The 22,960-nt window shown below is 45.4% G+C and overlaps 1 protein-coding gene across 5 annotated transcripts in view; it reads right to left on the reverse strand.

The window, feature by feature from the left end:
* RIN2 (Ras and Rab interactor 2) overlaps positions 1-22,598 on the reverse strand; it is a 62,767-nt gene extending 40,169 nt beyond the window's left edge. The window contains exon 1 of one of the 5 annotated variants that reach the window (XM_082303183.1): positions 22,471-22,598. The gene's annotated coding sequence lies outside the window, so the exon portion shown is untranslated. Of the gene's footprint in view, positions 1-17,182; positions 17,272-22,450 lie in introns of those variants that run through there. The other 4 variants (XM_082303185.1, XM_082303189.1, XM_082303188.1 and 1 more) reach the window with 4 other exon arrangements.
* Positions 22,599-22,960: the final 362 nt, after the last annotated feature.

A 22,960-nucleotide genomic window follows, 5' to 3' on the forward strand; every position in this document is an offset into this window, starting at 1 on the left:
CCAAGGGGGTGATCTCCACCTGAAAGTAGAGGAGCAGAGTTCCTCTGAAGTCACGACCAATTCACACCAGTGATTTGTGAATCAGCTTCTGAACTAAGCAGGAGTCAGTTCCATGCTAAGAAGTCCTTCTCGGATTTTTACAGGTGAGCCTGTAGTTGTACTGAAACAGCCTAACTCTCCTCCTTGCCCACACGTTTACCAATCACACAGCAGGGAGCTATGTTGGAAGTTTTAGTTACCAAAAGGGCAAATAATGCAAGTGCAAAACATTAGAGAGTAGAAATACAGACACAGGTTTTGATTTGATACAAGCAGAAATGAAAATAAAAATGGCTGTCAGCAGCAGCGAAAACCCAGTTTAGTGGTGTGGCTGCAGAGGGAGATGGAGCAGAACAAAGCAGCTGGGACAGAGAATGCTGACAGGTAAAACCCCAAGTTTGACACATACCCCACACCAAACACATGCATGCTTCTGCTTCCCTCTAATGCCTTATGCAAAAGAATTGACACGGGTAAGGAAGACCAAGGCAGGAGGAGGAGATTAAATGAAAAGAAGGGTTAAATGAAAAACCCTGGCAAGCAAAAGTACATGAGGAAACTGAGAGGTACAAGCAGGAGAAAAGAAACATTTTGGTTTTAACATGTAGCAGGAAGCTTTAAATAGTTCACCCTGTTTCCAGAGGTCCTACCACAAGAGCACTAGAAAAGGTTACATTTTTCCACTTGAATTCTGGTTAAAAAGCAGCCATGCCAGGAAGCTCAGGAACCTGCCTGTTTTCCAGGCAGGGTTTGCAGACTTTGAAGGCTGAAAGAAAAATCTTGAATTCTGCATTGTTGTGAAAGTCAAACACTAAGGGATGAGCAGGAGAAGACAAAAAACAGTGCTGGGGGGAAAAAAAAATTAAAAATAAAAAAGTCCAACTTTCTTCCTAAATCAGTATGTTTAAAGGATATGCTCCTGGTGAAGCTCTAAAGAATTGTGAACTGTGTTTCTTTACCTAGAAGTGTGCCTAAATAACTTGACTACACTAACCCCTTAAGAGATGATGTTCAGTTCAGGTGGTTTTGCAGGTGCTATTAAATGAGTTAAGCTCTGTCTCCTCATTTGCCACATACACAAGGATAGAGAGCAGTTGTTCCACTCTAGGGAGCATAACAAATTATATTAAAAAGAAAAAAAGAAAAAAAAAGAAAAATCTTCTTTAGATCAATTCTGGAAAGAAAATTTGCACCTGAGAGTGTTAAGGTGGAAGGAGACCCAAGAAACCCAAAAAGGGAATTAGAAAAAACCCTCAAATTTCCAAGTTGATCCTATTCCCTTAATGGCAACGCCAAATTAAAAGACACATGAAAAATCCCAGAGATTTTAAAGGAGTTACATTAGAGCATTATGAGCAAGATCCTGCATCTCTAGTCTCAGTCATTAATCACTTCATTTGTAAACAACAAACCCTTCACAGGAAATCTCATGGGTTTTAAGTTTTTTTTTCAATTTAACCACAAGGATGTCTGCATGCAATCCTATTACCAAAATAAGACCATGCTGGGATTTTTACATTCTCCACTCAAACATACAGAGGAAGGAAAACACACAAATACACAGTTTTCGCCCTTCAAAGAGTGGTATGACTCCAGTCGGAAGAAAGCCTCAAATAAAACCACTGCTTATTTCACTTGTAAGAGGTTCTGGAGCTCTAAACGTCTTCATAACTTCTATTACTGTTACCATTTATGCAACATTACTGCTATCTGTAGGACCTTAACTCTGAGCCTCAGCTGAGCTCTTCTCAGCTCCACACAGACAGGGAATCAATCCACCACCACCTTTTGTGGCTACAATGTCATTTCAAACTAATTTAGGGTAACCTAAATAATGTTTCATGTTTGAGTGGGTTTTAGTATTTCTGAATAAAATCAGCACAATGGGAGACACTGCTGGGGCTTTTTTTGTATTTATTGGGAGGGGTTCTTTTGGTGCAGATACTTCTTTTTTGCCATCCAATACTCAAGAAGACATTAGAGCTCGCTGGTAAAATGGATGGCCAGGCTGGGTGCAACACTCCACAACCTGGGGGCAGACTCCTACCTCAGAGCTGAGAGGTTCCTCCACATCATGCAGAAACAACTGCAGAAAAACAAATCTAGTGTCAGGAGGTTTCATTTCTCTACACAGCTGTGCACATCTGATGTTTAGTCAGATCCAAAACAGGCTGGAAAACCACTGCTCTGAAGTTGTCCCTGTTGAGTTTGGACTGTATGAGGCTGACAGAAACAAAAAATCTCCCTCCTTTGATTGGGAAGCTGGGTAGAGAAAGTCAGCAAAGCATGTCATCTCCTGTACCTACCAGAGAGGAGCCTTCTCTCCTCCTTCTGTGTTCCAGGCACTGAGGCAGAGAGCCGAGACAGATTCACCCAGACGCTGCCCAGGTGCCTGCTCAGAAAGCCCCTGTGGAAATGCCACCAGGCTGCAGGAGCCAGCTCACTGTGCTGTTCAGGTGGCCTCTTGCCTGGCCATCTGGAAGGGAGCGTTCTGTGTGTCCCAGTACTCTGCCCCAGCTTTCCGTGGGCAGAGGTTCCATTCGGTTCCTATGCACAGCGCTGCCTTCCCACAGCTCCTCACATCCAGGACAGAGCTCCCGTGTGTGAGCGACAAGACAGGGCAGGGAGAAGGCGTGATCTGTCTGCTTGGCAAATTTCCCTGAAGTCCAACGCTACTGCACGGATGCTCATGCCCATGCAAGCTGTATGTTTCAAAAAACCAGGTGCTTTTCATCTTCTTTCTTCCATTCCCTTCTCCTGCTGGTTTTCATTCACACAGGAATGCCACAGCACCTTTTGCATGCCTGTATGCAACTGAGACTTCTGACTCCTCATCAAAACAGCTCCTACTTTACTCCCTCTACTGCAATTTTATGTGGATTGTTTTGTATGTTCTTATTCTTAACTATATTAGAGCAAATGACCACCTCGCTGGACTTCTCGGGATCCTTCCCTTTAATCCTCTCATTCCAGTCTTGCTTTTACAAAGCAAAATGTCCCGTTTTCTGTGGCCATGAGTCCTGGCAAAGACGAGACAGTCTGTCCGTATGCCTCCCCTGAGCTCAGCCACAGCAATCTGAGGAACGTGCAAAATTCCTGCCCACAGTCCTCCTTACCCCACCTCTGCTCGGTTTCCTAAGGAATCAAGGCTATCCCCACTGCACCAGCTTCCCGTTCTTTAGTTCCTAACTAGGATTTTTGATCTCTTGACCAACCTAACAAGACCTGACTGAGGAAAAGACTAACACTGGCAAGAAGATGGCAGGAAGAGACTCCATGTATGCCACCACTGAAGGAAGAGATCTGCAGCTTTCCTTTTGCTGGTTGACCCACAGAATTATCACCTTTTTTTTTTTTCCCCTGTATTTTAAATTTAAGTTACCCCACTGAAGAAACTCAGTCTGCCCTCTTTCATTCTCCACCTGTAAAGGTCATGCAATCACTGAGCACAGGCTCTCACAGAAACCACCTCAGGCAAATTAAGAGTTATACCGTTCTGCAGCCACAGAAACACAGGAGAAAATACCAGTCCAGACCTTAAGTATAAGCTGGCAAAGGTCAGCTGATGTCAGAAGACTAATGGTGATTGCTACCTGTCAGTGTGTTCCCTTGGCCAGCAGTGGGGTACAGCTGGAATACAATCCCTACTGTCCTACAACAGAAAAGCATGGAAGCTAGATAGAAGCTACTACAGATGTACTTGTAACACCTATAGCGAATTAGCATCATATTGCAATCATTTTTTACAGCAATTCATAAATACGTAGTATTAAAATAACTAAAATTCATTTGGGGAACCCATTTTCTGGTGTCTTAAAGTGGACACCAGAAACAGGAAGGATAAATACATTTTACTTAATTTAAAAAAGTAAAAAAACCCCACCCTGCTCAAATGGAATTCTACACTTGACAATATGCCAAGAGATACACACAGAACTTCAGATTTTCAGCAAATGTAATCATCCTCATGCATTTCATTTTCCTGTTCTCCTAGTACATTTGCACAGTCCCAGGGAGCAGGCTGTGCTCATCTCTAACCTACAAAGCTCTGGTTTGTCCAATTACTCTGACCTTATCTGAATCTTGGCAAAATGAAACTTTTCCTTTTGAAAGTATTTCCTCTGAGAAGCTGACTGCAAGCCTCCTTCCAGGAACATAGATACAACTGAGCACAGTATCACTTTGAAAATCTATCAAATAAGACCTTCAGTCTACAAACTATCACTGGTGCCAGGATCTGGCAGACCTCTCAACTCAAATGTTGCATTGTGTTAACACAGCTGTATCCACAAGCAAAATGCGAGGGGACTATGTAAAAAGAAATTCTAACTTCCATCATTCTTCTGGCTGCAGAAAGAGTTTACAGACTGGTCGGTTGTTTTTTTGGTTTTGTTTTGTTTTGTTTTAAATTCAAGTAATGCAAGGGCACATTACTTGTAAAAAACAAGTAAGACATACAGCAAAAATGGCAAGTCGCTCTTTACGCACTGGTGTGTTTTTGTATTTTGCTATTTTATTTAAAGAGTTTAAAAAACCTTGGAATAACAAAAATTCCCTCACCCTCCTTTTCCTTCGAGCACTCTTTATACTTTTATCTTTGCTGCCTGAATGAAACGTGTTTGTGTGAGCTGCTCCCCTGAAGAAAGCCACCAGTATGATGTCAGTGAGTACTTCTCAGTCAATATTTCTGCCCACGAGGTAAAAAAGACCTTACAAAGATAGACATTCCCTACACATGTAGGCAGAAGGGCCTCGAACACAGTTTGCAATCCTTTTCAGAAAACAATACTGTCCTCATAAACTGCAAAGGAAACATAAATATGCAACACTCCCGAACTTTTCAAAGGCAATGAGGGGTCACAGGTAAACTGCATCAATGCTGCTCATCCCGCTTAACATAACAATGCTGCTAAATCACAGCCAGCTCTCCAAGGACGACTCCTCCGACTCCTCCTCACCACGCATGGAGCCGCCAAGTATCAGCCAGTGCTTAAGAGACTGTCACCCGGACAGACCGATCTTCAGGGGCTGTGTCCCAGCCTCTGCAGCTCAGTCACGGCATAATTACCAGAGTCAGCCTGAAGTGGGAACATCACTGCCAGATTTATCCACTGATCTTTCTACATCTGGTTTCAGCCAGTCATCACTCCTGCCTCAACCAATCTTTTGCCTGCAGGCTTATTTTTTCCCCTTGATTCCAGATCCTACTCACTGGCAGTCTTTTATGAGACTAAAGGATGAAGAGAATTTATTGCTTTGAACTTGTTTCAGCACTGCACTCTCAGGAGAGGCTTTAAGTCCCTTTAGATTTTGGGCAGATCCACTGTCTCACTCACAGCTGTCCACCCACTTCTTTTATCTATGAAGCCGTAAATTCCGAAACGAAAGCATCTGAAAATCCCATCTGAAAAGGGCACAAGAATCAGCCTGACTCTGCTCCCACCAACATGAGCAGACATGGCATCACTCTTTCCAGCAGGAGCATATAGTTATGCAAACACCGAATGCCTCAGAAAACCCAATCCTCAAGCTTTGCCGAGCACAGCACACTACCAGGAGAGTTCTGTTTGCTGCTACCGCTGTCTCTCTGTACCCCTTCCCAGGTTTCTTCTTCCTCTCTTCCACTAAACAACCTTTTCCTGCTTGCTCCCATGGCATACTTTCCACATTACTGAAAAGGAATAAAACCCCAAGTCATTTCCTCTGGCACAGCGTTTAGTCATGGAGGATACTACCAAATCTCTTATAAGAGAATGATTGTTTGTTGATACATTCATGTCTTGTTTGCCTCTGGAAATGTCAGAGAAATACATTTAGGAGGCGACTGGCTTTGATTTGGATAACCTTTCAGAAGGTTTCTATTCGTCCCAAATTCCCTGGCATAGATACCTCACAAAAAACCTAGCGTTTCTTGCAGTATTTCTGTAATTTCCACTTACGATTCCTGCCAAAACCACTGAATAATAAAAATAAAAACATTCACAAGTGTTTTCAAATGCCTTAAAAAAGTTTAACATTGAGCTGCACTTCCTGGAAAAAGCAAGAAAAAGTAATTGCTTGAATTACAATATCAGCTTCAAGGTCTGGAGGAACTCCAGAACTCAGAGCAACGCTTTAGTGCAAAGGGAGGTGGGGTTCAGCACCTGCGTTTGGATGGAAATGCACAAGACAAGCCACCTGCTGGGCTTGACCATGGGTTATTTTAGGCACCCGGGAAAAGCCAGGTGCCTAAAATATAACCCCTGTACCATGAATGCCAGAGCAGGATGAGGGTTTCAGTGCTCAAGTCCTAGCCCTGACCTCCTGGCCCAACAGAGGCATCAAAACAAAGCTCTGAGCACACCACTGCCAGAGGTGACAATCCTCCACGAAGCAAGGCGGAAGAACAGACCTGGCTTCCTGATGGTTCAGAGAGCCTGAACACTTTTATCTGCTCACATATTCCACGATCATAGAATTGCAGAATGGCTTGGGTTGGAGATCTAAAAAGGTCTCTGTCTCCCCCCTGCTCTAGGCAAGGACACCTCCCACTATTCCAGGTTGCACCAACCTTGCCTTGGACATTTCCAGGGACGGGGCAGCCACAGCTTCCCTGGACAACCTGTGCCAGGGCCTCACCACCCTCACAGGGAAGAATTTCTTCCTTAATATCCAATGTAACCTAAACTTACTCTCTGTCAGTTTGAAGCCACTCCCCCTTGCCCCACCTTAAAACATTTCTCGGATGTGGCAGAGTATTATGTACATCAAAGCTTGTGCTCATTTTGCTCGGTGTTTCCAGAAAAGCTTCAGCTGATTTCCAGTAAGAGCAATTCTCTTTTCAGAGCTAGGGAAACACAAATTCTCTTGATATATTTTTCTTCACATAATTCATTGAAAAGGATTGCACTTGTTTACCCAAAGCAACACACAAATGGGGGAAAAAGGCAGACAGACCTAAAGGCTGTTTGACCTTAAAAGTAAATATGAGACAGGGATTGCGAGATAGAAAAGTGATCTTAAAAGAACTGCAAAAGCTGTGAATTTTTTCAAAGATATTTAGATCTTTTAGGCTCTTCACTACTAAAAAAAATACTCAAATGTTAAATGGTTTGCACACCACTGAACAATGACAATGAACAATGACAAAACATAGCTTCTTTCAATTCTAACGCAGTACCATTTTCTAGTTGTGTTTCTTGCATCACCAATATGCTTAACAGGTATCTCCTTGTAAGAAAGTAATTCCCTTATAATGGCAAGCAATGGTTCCATTATTCCCTATGAAACGTTTTGCGAAGTAAACTGCTGTTCAGGAGACAGCCAATGCCAAAGAAAGATTTCCACTGACGGCCACAATTACCGGAATGAGTTCAGCGCAGCTACTAAATGGTGTGCAAGAAGAATCTGTAAGATCGGGAGCCCCTTCGGCTGTTATTGCAAGCTCCATTTAAAAGCTTGTACTGATCGCTCTGAGACCACAGAATGCAAACGCTGAAAGGGCCATTTGCTGTGCGCCTCGAGCTTCAGCACAGGATGAGGCATCGGGGCACCGATCAGCCAGGAAACAAACACCCTCTCTTTGTTCTGCTGTTGACCTTATGCTCATCTTCCATGTGACACATTCGGAAGATAATATGTAAATTATGTCACTGATCTAATGGTTTAGCTATTAAGTAAGGAACCAGATCACCAGAAATGCACCACACTTGGCACCTTGTTTTTTTTGATAGCTCCCAGTGACAGCAGCTGCTCATTTCCAGTACACAGGCTGCTCCTCCTCTGAGCCGAGTAAGCGAAGGCAGTCAAATACAAAGTACTTTATTTCAGCCGAGTCTATGGTAAGGGCTAATATTTGAATTCCTTGATCAAAACTGTCAAGATGTAATCACCTGGGACACTTGTCAGTTCAGCTGTTAGCATAAGATAGGTACAATTTCACCCCTTCTTCTTTATTCACACTTTCAGCATATGACACGAAATAGCAATTTTGTGGACCGCAAAAACTCAGGCTTATAACCAAATGCTATGTTCACAAGTATCAAGGAGAAAAACCTGAGCAGCGTGGCATCATCTTTAAAAGAGGAAGATGTTTTGGGATTTCAGGAAGCACATGTGCCCTCTTCGGCCTCTGCACGGTCCCGTTAAGACAAAAAGTACCAGTAGTTAATACACTCTCGTGATTTAAGAAATGGGCCTCATATTTGGTGAGAACTTTGATGTGTAATTAGTTTCCGTTCCCCGTGAAAATTGGGAACAGTACTGCCCTGCGTCAGAGGGTTTTCTCAAGGAGTAAACCACACAGCAGTGACAATTTCTGACACTGCATTGATGGGGGTGACCCACAGGAACCCCTCATTGTCATCAGGGCATATGCAGAGGAAAGAATGGTGTGTGACCAGAGGAGAGGACAAGGTCCCGAGCTCCCGATGAGCCCGGAGGGAGGGCTGGACTAGCTGAACTGTGGAAGTCCCTTCCAACCTCTGGTTTTTGCAAACATGTCACAAAGCAGGGGGGGGACAGGGAATGGGGAAGTGTGTGTTGGGGAGGTTGGGTTTTATTTTTGGTGGGGTTTCGGCTTTTCTTTCCTTTGTTTGCTTCTTTTGCAATACCAAGATATCAGAGGAGAAGCATGAATTTTTCTTACTCAGTTTCACACGGTGGTGGGAGCCCTCCGCCGCTCCAAACCCCATTTCGACTTTTCATCACACAGGAATTGCTACATTTGCATAACCCAAGAGGAAGCTCAAAGTCAAAAAGCATCGTATCAGCTTAAACAATTAATAAATCAGACTTTTAACTTTGTATATATTAGCAAATGATATATACCTGATCACACACACACACAAACTGGGTGAAAAAACATCTAAACTTGGAGCAAACAATTCAATGTAATACTGGAGCCACATATCAGCAGGAGTAAGAAAAATCTGGACGTATGTTTTTTACGGAGACAACCTGACTAAACAAACCGGAACTATTATTTATCGACCACTGGAAAATGTTTAAAAATACCCTGGTCAGCTCACCTAGTAAGTGATATGCAAACATTTATCCAAGTTTAAACAAATGGGGAAAAAATTACAGCGATTGAACCTGATTTTTCGCCTCCTAAAGCAAGTACACTAAGTGCTGTGGGTCAGCTAGTGTAAAGCCACTGAAATTCTTGGACCTAGAAAGGATCCATTTTCAAGATGCCTGTTTAAGGATGCAAAGCATCCCACATACTGAATCATGCCAGGTCAGCACCGAGTGACTAACCTGAGGGCACTCCAGCTATGCAGGGCGTGGATTTGCTTTCTGTTCAATAACAATTGTATTTGCATGCCATGAGTTATATTTGCACTAGTGCTTTCTGTCCAAGAGGTTAATGTAATCCAACAGACATTGGAGTTTTTGAGGTTGCACTTTATGTTTGTTTATTTTAAACAGCTGGACATCAGTCATGATGGACAATTTGCTTCTTTATTCACTCAGCACTCACTACTAACTTTTGAAGAATTCTATCGATTGCTTTAAGAACCACTTTTTGTAGCACACTTCCAATGTGGTTCCCCACTCTCAAGGGTGCACAAACAGCAAACCGTGAAGCTGAGTACCAAGTAAAAGATTTACTTCTCAAAGAACAAAAGAAAATATTTTCACTAGAAAAACGTTAAAAGGACAGTGCTTATGTCTTGATCTATTTGTTTTGGTTTATGTACAGAAGAGACTCCAAGAAAATCTTGCATTAATTAAACCAAGGTCACTGCTCTCCACACAAAGATGACCCATGTAAATACACCAGATGGCAAAACGCTTCTGCCTACAGCAGAGTTTTCACTGCCCTAGCCCAGCTCGGACCCACTGGCAACGAACAGGTAAGCTGCTCACTGCAGAAAGCTTGCATCATGGCTTGTCTCGGCTGTGGAGACGGGCTTGGAACTGGGTTAGCCCCACTAGGGACTTGACACCTTCTGCACCACCACAGCACAGCACTGCTAACCTGTATTATGCAGGGGGAAAGCCACCACCGGGCTCCGAGTGTGTCATTTGTTCCTGAACCACACTCGGACTACACAGACTGGAAAAAGCAGACTGAGCCATGGAAGTGTGCCAGTTCACTGCTGCACTAGTGTGCCAACACAGCAAGCAGGATAAACCCAAAGCACAGTGTTCTCACTGTCCTGTCCGCTGTGCCATATACACATCATAGGAGATGGAATGCCTCGACAGAATGCCTACACTTATTTTGTGTTACTAGGAGGTTAAAAATCAAAACAAACCCACAAATCAAATCCTGGAGGGAAAAACTCAGTTTGCAGTCTTTATTTCTTGCCTGTTTGAGGATCTGACTGGGGACAGAGGGGAGGGGAGACATGAATAGGGCAATGTAACAGTTCTTCAGAACAAAGTCTGCAGAAAGCATAATGCATAGTACTGCCCCTACCTGACCTATCCGGAAAAACCAGGTCATTCTAAATCCTCAAAATAATTTCAGACACTTGTACATGCCTCATAATGATCAGGTCTGTAAGACTGGTTATAAAGAGTGACTGTTCTATAAAATACATGCACAACTTTGACCAACTATGCTCTGAAATATTAAGTTTTCTTTTTTGTCATACTGAACTATTGCTTATCTGGGGCACTGGGGAGGTGGAGGGATTCACCTTGGAGATGTTTTCTTTTTGAGGGAGTTCCAAGTATTCAAATATTTGGAATCTACAATTTAGTTTCTAAATACATATGTTCACCAAACAAAAGAGAAAAGTCAATCACAACATACGACTCTGATAAACAGTCTTAAATGTTTTTTCTTCCATCCCATTTCTTTACGGAAAAAAAATATTAAGTAGTGAAAACAAGAAGGTTATGACACACACCAATGAAACCCAGGAAATTCAAAGCTGAAACCTGTTGAAATATCTGTCTCAAGTTAATTCCACTCCTCTTCCTGTTTTTTACATACACACCATGGGACTGGCAGCGTCAGCCTCGAGCAAACTTCCTGGCTCGGGTCCCAGTCTGCGTAACTTCAAAGTCACGTAAGCACAGGTCACCTTTCCTGTCCTCATGCTGCTCTTCTTGATCCTCCTTCCAAAAACAATTGTTCCTTCTGACTTCTCCCTGCTACTCTTCCCTCTGATAACCCCATCACCTTCTGTCACAGCTGACTTGTAAATTCACCAGCAGTGCAAAGGTTACTGCTGCTTGTCCCAACCCTCTTCCCTTTTCCCATCAGGTTGATCCTCACTAGCACTGTCCTCTCACTCTGCTTATCCTGAGCAGCCCCAGACTCCCCTACCACAGCCTCTACACCCAGCTTGCCTTCACTCTTGCAGCTGAACCCCTGGGGACGAAGCCTCATGACTCTGCCAGCTTCCTTCCCTGTACCCGTAAGGTTTCCATCCACAAATCCATCCATCCTCCTGTTTTTCAATTTTCACTATTTTCTACTTCCTACTAAAGCTCCTCTCCTTTTCTACCCCTTCTTCCCAAGCCATCTGCATAAGGATCCTGGACAGACAGGATTTCATATTCATAGAAGAATCACAGAACAGTTTAGGTTGGAAGGGGCCCTAAAGGTCATTTAGCTCCAATCGCCCTGCCACAGGCAAGGACACCTTCCACTCTAAGGTGGACACCATGCACATTCCACACCTCCACTTTATGCAGGTTTGAGCAGCCTTCTCATCCCTTCCCCTTCTTCCATCACACTTGTATTTAAGAAGGTGGACCAAGATCACCACACCCTAATAAGGCCCCTATCCGCTTCCTTCCTCCAGTCCCTCGAAAGGCCAGGACATATACGGCCCATAGATAAAGAGGGAGGAATTGATGCCACAGCACCGACTGGCTCTAACAGTAAGGAGAACTGCTTAAAGCCTCTGCCAGGCTGTCTTCTTCCAGACTAGGAGGAATGAAAGTCCTTCCTAGGTTTCGGGATGAGCTCTTTTCCCTCCTCTAACTTCTTTTTGATCCCCCAGTTGAATAGGGGATATCATCATAGCCAAACTTTCCTTCCTCAGCAGCATCAGCAGTCACATCAAGACTCATTTGATTAGAACTAAAAAGTTTGTCCTTACTCACTGGATTAATGAGTTCATAGAAACTCCTAGCAGGGGAACTGCTGAAGAAAGAAGCGTGGGTGTTTAGTTCTTCTATGTTAGTTTGCTTGTGTAAACAATTTGTTTTCTCTCTCCTGGGACAGTGTGTTTTGAAATAGGCTTTTTAGAAGACAGTAAGCCTCACTGGTTGAAACGGTGAAACTGGGTCCAAGTGCTGCCAAAAGCAGAGCATTCCAAACACACTGGTGACTCCACATATTTGCTGTACTGGGGGGTTAACGTTAAGCACACAGGTCAGACGGAGTCTGTTGGTGTCACTTTTTTTTCTTTCGGATCTGAACCAAATGCAATCAAGCCCAGAAAGTAAGGCAGCAGTCAGATGACAGGCTAGGTTTAATTCTTGCTGACACACTGGTACCAAAAGATTCCCATGACTTCCAGCAACAAACACTGGCAATCACTGTGTATGGGGAGCTCGGACTAAGCATAGTGCGATATGCATTTACCCGGTCCTTTTAAAAACAAAAATTAAATTGTTTAACAGCTAATAAATTCCATCACTCGCATTCTGCCAATAATGAAGCTGCCAATAGGTGAAAATACTTCTTAGGTTACACACCACAATTTCAAGACTTCACATGGCATTGGTTTATTGCTTCTACATCTGGTGCCAGTTATTTTTATACAGCTTCTTTGTATAAATTCAACAACATGGAAAAAAACTCTTCCAAGTTTATCAACCGCTCTTAAAATAAACACCAACAAGTCCATTACTGTCTTCTGTACCTCAGCTATGACATATCCCCTGCACAAACACAAACCCATGTCCTTGGGGAGTCACAAATCTCTCGAGTAACTTGACCTGCTGTGACTGAGCTAGGGGAACTCAGTCCAGCCCTAAAATTAATCTTTTTGTTCCCAGTCCGTCTGCCTTTGTTTTCAAAACCATAGCACCAAAAGGCAAATCAAGGAGAAAACAAACATCTTCCAGAGTTTGCGGACCATGACCTCATGCGGCCAGGACTGCTGTCCTGTGTCCCCTCCTACTTGTAAAGTCCCATTCCACTGCCTACCAGAGAAGGTGAACACGAACAATGTCCCGCAAGGAGCTGGCATCAGCTTCCCCCTAGAGACAGAAATCAAGTATATTCCATTATTTCTCCCAAGGCCTGCACACAGGACAACTGGAGCTGCCCAGAAAGACCCTGATGAAGCCAACACCCCCTGCTCCCCAAGTAATTAGCTGGCATTTGATGCAGTGTACCCCCTGAAAACAAGGAAAGTCTAAGTGTGCTGGTCCCCTCTTCCATGCCATCCTTCCCCTGCCCAGGGGTCTGTTACACTCAGCCAGGCTTCCTGTAATGCCACTGAGGGTTCAAGCAGGAGCACAGATCCTTCAACTTGCCTTTATAGCCCGAAGTTTAACAGCAGCTGCTGTCAGCTGCCACTCTGACCACTGTCAGCTCATGCTTCCCACATTTATTCTTAGGCTTGAAGGGCTAGAATAACTTTTTCCCCTTTTGCCCTTCAAATAAAAGTTATGTTCTGCAGAAGGTAACTACAGTGGTGCCTCTCTCGTCTAGGGAATCTAGCATTCGGCAATGCATAATGCAAGGAGAGCCAGACTGTAATCCAGCTTTAAGAACATGTAAATCACTTTCCACTCTGGAATGTCCTTTCTTCTTTGTGCTCTGTCCATTCTGCCAATGTCAGCCTAAGCTTCCTACCACTGCTTCTTTGTACAGCAAACACCGTGTTACCAGCACTGTAGAACTCTGCAGCAGGAGCTACTTGTTTGAAACCTGCATATTCAGTGAATTTTTGGCAATTTCTGCTTGTTAATCTCTGGATCAGAAATGGATTCCAAGCCCAGCACCACCTTCAAACAGCTGTCATGCCTCTTAGCACTTTGCCACACAAAAGCACCTTTCTCCAATCTCCTAAAATACACAGTAAATTCACACAGAAACATTGCACTAACACATTTCACACCTATACACGAATTACACTGTCATACGCAGGCCTGGAAAAGCAGCAATTCAATTTCCCATTCCATGACCACCAAGGCTGCAATGTGATAAACTGCCCCTAAGAAATTACAATTTTGCCAACTGTCCCAGACATTTACACGCAGCCCTGGAAGATGTGACCTTGAAGTGATGACCATCCTATGTGCAATTCGGTCTCAGCCTACAGATTCACAACACAGGCTCATGGACTCAATGGCACAGGTGCTTTGCTGAACTGGATCTGAAAGAGGAAGATGTAAGTCTTGCTGGGGTGAATGACTATTTGAAAGGCAGGGAAAAGACCACAGCCTACAAGTGGGCTTAAATAGCCAAGAAAAGAACCATATTGCCTTCAGTTAAAAGCTGGCCAGCTCGAGACAAAAGCCTTTCCACTGACAACCAGGTTTCTGCACTGGCCCCCAGACAGTGGACGAGCAGAAGGAAAGGAGTCCATAAAATGCTGAACGAGTCACGCTGCAGGCATCACACACAATCGACTTTGCCAAAACTTTACAAGAGCTACTCTTCTTCAGAGTTTATACATTCAGACCAAAAAGGCGTGTACTATGGATGTCAGAGACCATGTACACAACCTGTGAGTTTGCATACAAGGCCTGATGTTTTATCTTTGTCTGGACCTTTCCCTAGTTTCCTGAGTTAAACACGATCTGTTGGTCTGAATCAGTGCTACTTTAACAAAATGCATCAACCAGAAAAAACATGAACAGAGAAAAACTGACAGACCACCCATAGCTGAAATAAGAAATATAAACACCTTGCTGGATGGAAAGCTTGCTAGCAAATTAGCTGAACCTACGACCTACCTTTCTTAAATTTCTTGTCCTTATAATGCACCAGGTTTCAGTAAAATCTTCCAAATGAAGATTTCCCCTAGCAAAATAAAGGCTGTCTTGACATTCTGTCAGGCCCAAGGGCATGCTCTGCCTCGATACAGGGCAAATGCCTGTAACCAGCGTTACAATCCAATCCCACGCAGTAAAGGAAATATCCCCAGGGACAGACCTGTGCAGGGAACACAACATCCACCCGCACGTGGGAACTGGAAGGCCAAAACCAAAAACCCAAGGAGTCTTCCCATCACGACTGGTGCATTGCCTCCTAGTGGCAGCTTTAACCAAACTGATGAACACATGCCTTTGTGAAGGAAAAGGTGGCATGAAACAATGTCCTGATACTAAGACTACTTTCTTTAATTCACTGCCTTCAAGTTAGGGTCTCAATCCAGCAATCCCCAGTTAAACATACTACCCAGCTAACCCCAAGGCCCAAGACTTCCTTAGTTTTACATTCTGTACTCCAGTGATGCAGCCAAAATCCTGCCAGGAACACTACTGAGATTAGGCAAACTAATACTCTTCTAGCCACGATTAGAATATCGATAGTAACTACTGAAAAACAACTCTCACCCACTGCATGTACTTAGAACACATCAAACAATGAGAAGCAACACACAGAGCATCAGTGGAACTGCCAGTGTTATGCACTCCTTGCCCTGAAATAAACCTCGATTAAAAGGTTGAATTTAGACGTAGCTCTCAGAGCGCCATACTAAATAAGGAAAGAAAAGCAGCTGCCTCCTCCAGCTCACTGTGGAGTAGTGAAAGCAATGGTTCTCTACAACATGGCAAACAGAAGGCCACCAGCAGCCCAGGAAGACGCCCCGAGTGTCTGCCAAGAGGCTGTGCACATGGGAGCACCCCACTCCAGCAAGGATCAAATCACACAGGATCCAGCTAAAACACTTCTCAGGCTTCCAGAGCTGTTGTAAACCACAGGGAAATACACCATAGCTGTCATGATGTATCACCGTACGTGACAGCTAACATATGCTCAGTCATTCATGAAATACCAAGGGATGAAATAATATTTTTCATAGACATCAAAAAATGAACCTGCATTATAAAAAACCAAATATTGACTTTGGCAGATCATACCTTCCAGCAAAAAAATTGCAATAAAGTTAAACATTTAAAGAGACATACTGCAAAACAGATGCTGAGAATATCTTTGTAGGGATTCCTGCCAAAGTGGAGGAGCTGTGCATCTATCAGTGCAACAAACACGATTCAAGAATTTTTATGGAACCACTAAATAGAAACTTTGAACTATCCAAAGGAAAGATGGTTGCTCGCCTGATGGTGAACTCATTTTTTCCTCTGCTAAAAATGCCAAGCAATACAGTTTGCAGAGGACATACTACATAAATGAAGAACACCAATTCAAGTTAGAACTGAGCCTTTCTACCCAACTCCTCAAAGATCATTTTCTAAAACTCCAGTTACCTAAAAGCAGTTTACAGAGACTTCAGCAGCAATTCCCAGCTCTAACACACATTCAGAGCAACACTTCAGGATGAGTTTTACTGCACTTACGATTTAAGTCAATCAAGTTCAAGCTACCAGCACATTTTCTACTCACACCTCCCAAAACTGAATTCTCATAAACTTCTGAAACAACCATCATTTCAACAGCTGTCTCTAGACAGACCTAGTAAAACCTAAGTAAAAATTTAGCGATATGCTGTGGCACAGGTGCATATACAACTTAAATAACCTAGAGCACCCTAAAGGTTCCCAGTCATGCATCCAGACAGTTGTGGCCCTTAGCAAACACACCACAAGAACCCTGCTTCCTTCTCCCAAGCTATTCAGTGTGTCCAAAGTCTGATTTTTATTCTTGCATTAACTACCAAGAACACTGTGAGCAAATTATTCTTTTTTAAATCCGCAGCTGTAGCTAAAATAGCTTGTTACAACATTTACTGAGGGCTGACATTTCATAGTTGCCAATATCTAACTGCTTTCCTAAGAAATTACAGTCTCAGCAAGTTATGCAGCATAAAGCATGCCAAGGCCCCAGCTGGCACAAGGATGCATGTTTATTTTTGTGAAGGTTATGGTTTTGGTTTGTGGCTGCATTAAAAAAAAACAAACCAAAAACAACAGTTTAAAAACTTAACTTCTTTGCAAAAGGTGGTGAGCAGTTTCCCATACAAGCAGATCCAAAACTTGTAGCAGGCATCCCCAGGCCTCAGTACAGGCCTTCTTTAATTCCCAAGTTAGAATTATCACAAGGCTCACTTACAGAACCAGCAAAAAGCTGGAGTACATGGCAGCACCTTGCCACACTGGCTCAGGCACACAGGTTGGGCTGGAACACAGCTGGGAATTCTGTCCACTGCTCCACATAGGAGAAACCCCTCGTGCCACAGCATCTGGCTTTTGCACTGAACACCTGACCAGGCACCTGCAGGGCAGCAAGATAAAAGAGGGTACTTGTAAACAGAATTTCTCTGGGCACTGCCTCCCTGGGCTGCTCCGACCACTCACTCAGACCTGCCTTCTGCCATCCCCACGTGCTCCACAGCTCCAAGTCCTCACCCTACCCAGGGAGTCAAGTCAATGTTCCCCTCTCTTTCCACACATTCACTCTCAAACGCATTTAAAGACACATCTTGGCATATGCTCAAAAATCATCATCCATTAGGAGAAAATATTAAGCAAAGGATTTAGAGGAAGACAAGGCTACAGATCCACAGTCAAGTTAAGAAGGGAATGTCAGCATATGCAGCACACATCATGCACGAAAGCAAAACCAGTAAGGTTTTGGGTTATTTTCATGTCGCAAGGATGTATGCTTCAACAAAGTCAGCATTGAAGAGCCCTGGAGTTAATTCCTGGAAAGCACAGATTTGTATTCAGCAAATATAAACTGGAAGACAAAAGCATCACCTTTGATGCAAAAAAAAAAAGTGCAAAAGAACCCTTTAAAAGTCAAAAAAGTATCTGGCTATTGTGGATTTTCTTCTTTTCCCATACAAGCCACTTGTGAGACCTTGTTTAGAGCACTGTATTTAGTCCTGGGCATCTGGCCAGATGACGTTCACATTCTGGAGCTGGTGGAGTGAGGAAAAAGAATCGTTTGGGGGTGTTTTTTTGAGAAAAGTACCTCAGGAAAGAGTTGCATCTGCCTCTAAGCAGGTGTACATGAGGCTGGGGAGGTGACTTAACATCTCTCACCAGAGTCAATCTGCAGTGCTCTGCCGGTTGTAATGGAGCAACAGCAACTTGCAGCAAAAGATCTGTCCTTTAGATTCTGAATACCACACAAAACGATCCAGTGTTTTCAGACTTTTCAGAACTCAGAAAGACAACACCTGCTTACATGCAAAGCAGGGCTTTTACTCTTCGAAGACAAGTTACAGATAAGACATCTTCCAAGAACATTCATTTACAAGGCTGTCTTGCAAAACCCCGTTCCCAGATCAGGAGGAAAAATGTATTTCCCTTTTCTCATCCTACCCTCCCGTTATAGGCAGCCTTCACAGACCAGAATCCTCCCTGGTGCAGCATCATTAGCTGTCTTCTCACACAACACCCAGCACAAATGGGTGCACTAATTCCAAACAGTATATGATGATTACATACCACAAAACACTGTTATTCCTGCCAGAGGACTGCTAGGACTCCAGTAACTTCCTTTTGCTACTTTCACTCTACCATGGGGAGATCTTCATGCTCCTCTCCCATATTCATGCAGATGGCAGAATCCTTACCAGCTCCAAAGGGAACAGTACAGCATTAACGCACAACAATTTTCAACTGAGCTAATTGTTTAGATCAGCATTTCCAAAAAAACCAGAATGAACCGACTGACAGAATGTGACTGCAGCTCCACAATTTCTTTTCCATTATGTATAGTTTCTCTCTGCTGATCCCAAGGCAGAAATATGGCTTTAGCCATCCTGCAAAATTTTCAATTTTACTTAAAAAAGTAAACAATGGGTTCTGTGTATTGCAGGCTCATAAGATCTACATTAGGCAACCAAAAGTTACAAGGATAAAATCAAGCTCTTGGGCCTGATTCAGCATTCACAACAGCGTAAGTTCAGAAGCAACTCCCCTGAAGTCAATAAAGCATAAAACTTACTGTCAACAGAGGAGAACTAGGCCCACCCTCCTTCGACTAAAGAATGATCCTCACAAAGAATGGACTTCACAAGCACGAGACAACCTGGGAATGCTATGCTACATTACTATGCTTTTTGTTTCGGCTGAAAACTTCAGGCAGCAACCCTCAGCTGAAACAGGCAGCTGCGAACACTTCCATGCCGAGACTCTTCCCCTGCCAGCTCGGGCACAGAGCAGCAGCGTGCACTTTACACACACTTTTCCCAGCAGCACAACACCCGCATGAGAAAAGGACCTGTGTTTCCACACTGCACAGACCTCTGTCTGTCTTGCCAATCACATCATCAGCTGAGACAGGGGATGCTTTTTGGGGCAGAATGTCCAGCACGGAGGCAGCCATGGACTGCTGTGATGCCTGACAGGTCCTTCACCACCTCTCATTTCTGTGGCAGCCTTGTGGAAAGGAACAAGGAGGCAGAGAAAGGAACCGTATGTGTTTGTTGTGGTCCATCTACAAAAAGGTCCTCAAAGCCAAATTAACACAGGCTGGGTTATAGCACAGCAGGTAATCTTACCTGCCAGGTAAGGATCACACAGAGCCCAGACCAAAACCACTTACACACTTCAGACTCGACAGCCAAGAATGCGAAGCAGCAGCAGCTGCCCTTCCACAAACAAACCCTGTCATGGCTCACAGCAGCTGAGACAAAGAAAATTCCATGCCCCTGCCAGCTCTTTCTCCTTGTCCTGCTCTAGCTGCAAATGCTCAGGACTCCTGAACATGTATGGTAAGGTAAACCAGAGCACCTCAGCACTGGGTAACTGCAGGTGGTAGAATATCAGGTACCAGTAATGTCCACAGTAGTCCTACTCTGCATCACAAGCACCACAAATGCTAAGAAGCAGACACGACCTCCTTTCTAGCTGCCAGTAACATGCTCCATGAGAAGACATGGGATAAGCATGTTGCATTAAGTGTCCTGATGTAGCATTTTATGTGTCAGGAATAATTTATTTTCAGTGTTCTGAACTAAGACATATATTGGAAAACTAGACCCTCATATCCATCCAATTCATACTACGACACCTCTGTGTTTTGCTACACGATGATTCGATTTAACACAGGGCACGAAATATTCAGTTCCAACCCCTCTCCTGATAGGAATTACCAATCGAATGATAAGTGACCGAAACAAAACAAATGGTAACTGGTATGCTTGACTCTACTTAGCATTCTCACCACAGCAACTCTTCACTGAGGAGCTTCAGAGGGTTTTTTGAGACACATCTCGATAAACCTCCAACTGCACATTAGAGGTACGTAAAGCCTCTTACTCTCTTACTCTTAAACCTCTTACTCTTGAGATCTGTATGGTATGCCAAGTATTTATTAAAGCCACAGGCAAGTCCTGCACAACCACAGAGCCTGCAATACATTTGATCACAGAACCAGTTTTCTGTATGTTGCTCCACTAACGTTTGAAGTCACCATGCCTGCAAGCTAAGAACACGATTTTGCTGTTCACCCCCTTTCTCCTCCCGACACAGAGCCTCTCAGTGATCCTACAGGGCCAATAAACTGTGGCTGGGGTTCAGTGAGGTATTAAGAAAAGAACTGAGTCCGTATCTACTTGATACAGTACTCCATCAATCCCCTGCTGCCGATGGGAGATGAATTACCTCACTTATCGCTGCAATGTGACAGCCGCATTATTCTCCTACATAACAGCAGCTCTCTAACTGCTACAGTAACAGCACTGTTCTTCTCTTTTTTAAAGCAGTAGGTCCCTTCTGAAAAAAATTCAGTCACCCTACTGTTCATTCAGTCTCTCAGTAACTACTGCTTGAACTAGCTTTAAAAACAACGCAGGAATGCCCTGATAGCTAAGTAGAAGAGCTAGTCTTCTTCTACATCAAGAGCAACAGGAGCCACCTCTCCTGGTCCTGTCAGCCACACACCAGAACACCTGTCCAGCTGTTCACTCACCAAATGCCTCATCAAAGGTGGAAGGAGGGGACACTGGAGCAGAGTTTCACACAGACAGCACAACCATTCTCCTAGAGGTGGAGTGAGAGACACTGAGCTGGCTGGGAGCGCAACAGGGTGACAGAGTGATCTACCACAGTCACCCACAAGAGCCCCCCAACGCACCCTATCCAGCTGTGCCAGCACTACTGGCAGCCAAAAGACCCCTGGCCAGCATAGCTTCATCCCACTTCCTCCTGCTGATCTAATTAAATAGTCAAGCCCCAAGTAAGCAACTGGTATTTTTGGAGCTAAACAGAGCTAAAACTAATGAACCTTAATATAGATCTGGCCTGAGGAAAGTCAAGGGCTTGGTTCCATGGCTATACTGGCATACTTTTACCACAACAAAACACAGAATTACTCGTGGAACCAGCGCAGACTCAGCTGAATCGAAGACACAGCTGCTGTGGAGCAGCAGAGTCAAGGCTGTTGAGTCCTTGCCTTTCCGAGCACGGCCCCATCGGCCTTCCAGCCCCCACCCAGCACACACAGACACACCTCTGCAGGTACAATCAACTCCACTCACCCGACCAGTCCCTCTGCTGTCACCCCAAGCCATCCTCTGAGGGAAAGGGCTCCGGCCAGCACTGTCCTGTTAAGCCCCGCGGCTTCTGCTGTCACGCAAATACCTGGTGGAAATTTTGTTCTGCTCACGCCTCATCAGCTCAGCTGGGCTGGCAAAGGCACATGAACACGTTCCTTACTTACTAGGGCTTAAGAGTTACACTTTGGGAAATCAGCAAATAAAACAAATGAGAGGTGAGAACTCCGAAAACGTGAGAAGACGAGTTCACAGAGGAAAATATACCGTCTGCTCTTCTACATCTACCAAACCACACCTGCGTGATCTAAAAGAACCTTTTGCCATAATACGCACAAGGGAACATTTCAGAAGAGGATGCAGCAAGACATACACTGCATCCCCGCCTTTTAGGCCCCAGGAGCCCCTGTTCCAGCCAGCAAAGGGAGCGGATGCCCGGACCGAGGGCTCCCCGTGGAGCAGGGGCTGGACTCCGGACCACGGCGTGCGCTGCCGCAGCAGTGCCAGGGCCGGGGCCGCGCTACGGGCTCGCACCGCACCGCGCTCCCGTCGCGACTCCGTGGCACCGGAGAGGACTGGGAGGTGGCGGGACGGACACCAGCAGGGTCCCCAACCCGGGGCCCGCGGGGACCGAACCGATCCGGTCGCCCTTGGCGGGTAAAGGGGTCGTAGGTGAGAGCACCGGCTGCGACCGAGGCGGGGACAACGCTGCCCCGCGGCACCGGCGGCCGCCGAGGCTCGGCTGGGCCCGGCCCGCCCGCTCCCGCGGCGCTTTCGCGGGGGCGGTTTCGATCGGGCTCCGCGAGCCCCACGGACGGCCGCGACCCCCGCACCGCCCACCGCCCGCCCCTCCCTCCCTCGCTTCGCCTCACCTCGCCTCGCTTCGCCTCACCTCGCCTCCCGCGCGTCGGCGGCAGCGCCGGGCAGCGCAGTCGGAGCCGCCCCGGCCGGCCGGGCCGGGCGGAGGCGCGGGGAGGGGCCGGCTCTGCGCCGCCGCTCCGCTGCCCCCGCGCCGCTGCCCCCGGGGCCGCCGCCGCCTGCGCATGCGCCGCTCGCGGGCCGCGCTCCGCCCCCGGCCGGGCCGGGCCGGGCCGGGCCGAGCCCGTGAGGGCAGCGGGGGCACCGCGAGCACGGAGCCGGGCGGGCTCCGGGCCGCAGCGCACCGTCACCTGCTCGGGGGGCGGGGTGGCCTCACAGACATCCCCAAGTCGCCAGGACCCGTGCGGTGGGCGCAGTTCTCCGCAGACTTGGGCCAACGAAGCGGTTAAGATCATTCACAGCATCGGTGCCGTTAGGCTGTGCATTTTCCACAGCTCATTCCAGGATGTATTTCAGTGCAAGTTATTTCAATAACAGAACAATGAGAGCAACATTTCCCTTCC

Source organism: Coloeus monedula, assembly GCF_965178545.1.
Source record: "Coloeus monedula genome assembly, chromosome: 2".
Taxonomy (NCBI): domain Eukaryota; kingdom Metazoa; phylum Chordata; class Aves; order Passeriformes; family Corvidae; genus Coloeus; species Coloeus monedula.